Here is a 4,592-nt window from a genome sequence, read left to right as displayed (position 1 = left end):
ATTAACTCTGCGACAGCCGACGTTGTTAATCTTCGTTAATTTAACCGGTGATCTCTTTATTAGAGTCGTTAGTCAGGATTTATTTAGATATTTTGGGGGGGTTTGGACTCTTTTTTTTTTTGTATGTGTGTGTTCGGTGGAAATGTTTATGTGGATGTATGTAGGTATTTATGTGTATTTTTGTGTGGTAAGATGTTTATACATACACACTCGCAAACAAGGTAAGGTAATCACTACACTCACACACACACACATTTGGAATGCATTAGGAAGTGATGTGGTGGAGGCTGACTCCATACACAGTCTTAAGTGTAGATATGATAGAGCCCGATAGGCTCAGGAACCTGTACACCTGTTGATAGACGGCTGAGAGGCTGGACCAAAGAGCCAGAGCTCAACCCCCGAAAGCACAATTAGGTAAGAACAATTAGGTGAGTACACACACACACACACACACACACACACACACATCCGTTGGGGCGCTGGTAGCTGAGTGGACAGTGCGCTGGACTCGTAAACCTGTGGCCCGGGTTCGATTCCCGGCGCCGGCGAGGAACAAGGGGCAGAGTTTCTTTCACCCTGATGCCCCTATTACCTAGCAGTAAATAGGTACCTGGGAGTTAGACAGTTGTTACGGGCTGCTTCCTGGGTGTGTGTGTGGCAAAAAAATAGTAGTTAGTAGCAGTTGATTGATTGACAGTTGAGAGGCGGGCCGAAAGAGCAGTGCTCAACCCCCGCAAGCACAACTAGGTGAATACACACACACACACACACATCCTTCCTTGTAACTAACATGTTTAATCTTTATAACAGAGCCACAGAGATCTCACAGGAGAGAGGTGATTGGGTTAACTACATTTATCTAGACCTACGAAAACTTTTTACTGGCGACCTACAAAAAGGCTTTTGACAGAGTCCCACACACACACACACACAAGAGATTGCTTTGACCACTGAAACACATCCCAGTGGTGACAGGAAGACTTCTGACACTGACACAAAATTATCTAAGCATCAGAACCCACAACACATGAGAGCGGTAATCAGAGGCAATATATCAGAGAGGAGAAATGTCCATTGTACACATAAACTACCATTCCGAGGAATACAGAATTACATGAACGTGTCTACTGAAGCTGCTAGGACTTAGACGCTTGACTTAAGAGACTAAGAGACTTAGACGAATGACTAAGGATGAGGTAATCAACTCTTAATTACCAACACACATACAACCATGGGTTAAGCTTGAGGGAGTGTGTGATTGGGTGGAAACCCAATCACACACTTGGACAACAAACTAATGATAAATATAAAGTCCTTAATGCAAGTTTTTTTGTCTTTCCTTCATGCAATATTCTCATCCTCTTTATCTTCCTCCTCCTCCTCCTACTCCTCCTAATCCTTTTTAATGCTCCTCACCATTCTCTTCCCCCCTGACGAAGGTCACCTCGCTGCTATAGTCTAGAATTCATGTCAACAAAAGTTTACAAACCTTAAAAAATCGACAGATCTACTAAATTTTTAAATTCAATAGATTAATGTTTAAAACAATATAAACTGAAGCGAAGGGAGAGAGAGAGAGAGAGAGAGAGAGAGAGAGAGAGAGAGAGAGAGAGAGAGAGAGAGAGAGAGAGAGAGAGAGAGAGAGAGAGAGAGAGAGAGAGAGAGAGAGAGAGAGAGAGAGAAGGGACAGAGGGGAGTAAAGGGGGGGGGGGCAGTAAGAGGATCAAGCGGGGGAAGGGGGGAAGAAGGAGGGGGGGGGGGGGGAATAAGGCAGGGTGCTGGGCGCTTGGGATCGGAACTTACTGCTGTAGGATTATAGAAAAGTTAGCATCGGTTAGAGCAGAGTTTGTCTTGCTTATACACTTAGTTACTCCTTAAGCTCTTCGCGGAGTCACTCGTTCACGGATCCATTCTTGTGTATTGTGTTCGCGACCAAAATTTTAATTTAATTTAAACTTTTTTCCGATTTTTTCCTTTTTGAAGACGCGAGAGGATTCGATTATTGGGTGATTACAGAGGTGTTTACGTGGTGAACCCGTTCGTGAGCCCCGGATTCATAGCCAAATGGATTCAGATTCTCTACACTATTAATAAAAGGAATCGTAAGACTTTCATTGTTTAATTTCTTGTTGTTTTTTTAAAGTGAAAGGCCATACAGAATTTGAGAGAATTCGTTGGGAGAGCGATTACAGATTTTATATACCAGCAGTGTAGCCAAAACGTTAATTTTACGTCGTTAATCACCTTGTTACAACGTGTTGGAAAAGCTGCGGGTGTTTGATGGGATATCCATCTCTCGATAGATTAAATTTTGCTGCTTTTTTTTCCCCCGAGTTTATTTCGGGAGGAAATAAATATATGAGGCAGCGACAATGTCACTGATGAACTTATAATGAGATACACATTAAACCGGATTAGCATAATCAGGGAGCGGGTTTTTTGTGCTTATTTTTGTCTATCTTTTACATGTTCATGATGGAGGTTTAGGAGATGGTTGTTCACTGATTATATACGACCCCTGATTGGCTATTGATAAGTTTGCGTTTATATATATATATATATATATATATATATATATATATATATATATATATATATATATAAGCATTTTCTATTTTTCATATGTGGTTATTCTGCATACTTGGATCAGTGTTTTTGTGATCATTGTTGCATATATATATATATATATATATATATATATATATATATATATATATATATATATATATATATATATATATATATATATATATATATGTCGTACCTAATAGCCAGAACGCACTTCTCTGCCTACTATGCAAGGCCCGATTTGCCTAATAAGCCAAGTTTTCATGAATTAATTGTTTTTCGACTACCTAACCTACCTAACCAAACCTAACCTAACTTTTTCGGCTACCTAACCTAACCTAACCTAAAAAGATAGGTTAGGTTAGGTTAGGTAGGGTTGGTTAGGTTTGGTCATATATCTACGTTAATTTTAACTCCAATAAAAAAATATTGACCTCATACATAATGAAATGGGTAGCTTTATCATCTCATAAGAAAAAAAATTGAGAAAATATAATAATTCAGGAAAACTTGGCTTATTAGGCAAATCGGGCCTTGCATAGTAGGCCGAGAAGTGCGTTCTGGCTACTAGGTACGACATATATATATATATATATATATATATATATATATATATATATATATATATATATATATATATATTTATTCAAAATGCTGTCCACAAAACTGTTGATTGTCAGATATAATGTCCTTAACAAAAATTAATTTCTTTTCACCCGTAAGTTAATGTGTATGCCTGAAGGAGCAAACGTGGACTTCTTCAAGATAAAATTTAGAGACATTCCTCCAATAAATGCCGGAGCAACTAGGCTGTAGTGGTAAGGCGAACCTGCCTGCCCCTAACAACAGTTTCTTGGAACACGTTATCACACGTCTTACACCAGGCCAGGCTTAGGGAGAACTCCCACAACACACTCTCCAGGTGTTATCCTGATTTGAAAATGTTCATCCCCCTTTGTTTGAAAATGTTCATCCCCCTTTGTTCGTAAATGTTCATCCCCCTTTGTTCGACTATGTGTTCACTCGAGACACTGAAGTGCGTCCCCTGGAGCGTCTGGGTTCGACTAACAAGACGAACAACGCAGCAGCGAATAAAGGCAACATGGGGACAGATTCACGAAGCAGTTACGCAAGTACTTACGAACCGTGTACATCTTTCTTCAATCTTTGACAGCTGTGCTTACATTTATTAAACAGAATACAGACATGAAAACGTTCCAATCAACTGTTGTTATTGTTATAAACAGCCTCCTGGTGCTTCGGAGCTTATTAACTGTTTAATAACTGAAAAGAAAGCCGTCAAAGATTGAGGAAAGATGTTCACGTTGGTAAGTACTTGTGAAAAACTGTTTCGTGAATCTGGCCAATGGGCTTCAAGTACAGTCATTTGAACACAACTGTGTCTTCAACTGAACTGAAACAGCCTCCTCCCCCCTCCACACAACCCGTCCTCGACTCAAGTCCATTACATCCAGCGGTCGACCCCACAGACGCATTCATAAATTTTAATATGCTGTTCATTCAAAACGGGAATTTTCTCAAGTATAAATTAATATTATAATATATTAGCATATTGTGCATATATAGGCATAGGTTAGGTTAGGTGTTTAGGTTCTGTTGGTGATTATTTGTATTTGTAGTACGTGGGTGAAGCATTTATAGCGTTGTGATTCGAACAAAATTCGTCAGTGAAACACTTGTTCCGGAAGTGTTCGAACGTCAGCAGTTGTGAGTCGAGTGTAAACCGCTTTTCATTCATAAACAGGGGGTTTGGCCGGTGCATGGAATCACTTTTGGATCTTTGTTTGGAGGACGGGCTGCATTTGAACACAACTGTGTCTTCAACTGAACTGAAACAGCCTCCCCTCCCCCCCCCCCTCCACAACAACGCCTAATACGCGAACCATCATTTTCGAGCCAAACCTCTTCAGCGAATCATCAAGACCTCGTCGCATCGGCGCTCATTCCTGGCCAAATTGGTAATATATATGCACCCGGTGTTGACTCTGACCCGATGACGA

The sequence above is a fragment of the Procambarus clarkii genome, chromosome 1 (genome assembly GCF_040958095.1).
Source record: "Procambarus clarkii isolate CNS0578487 chromosome 1, FALCON_Pclarkii_2.0, whole genome shotgun sequence".
In the NCBI taxonomy this organism is placed as follows: Eukaryota; Metazoa; Arthropoda; class Malacostraca; order Decapoda; family Cambaridae; genus Procambarus; species Procambarus clarkii.
This window is presented reverse-complemented; position numbering follows the sequence as displayed.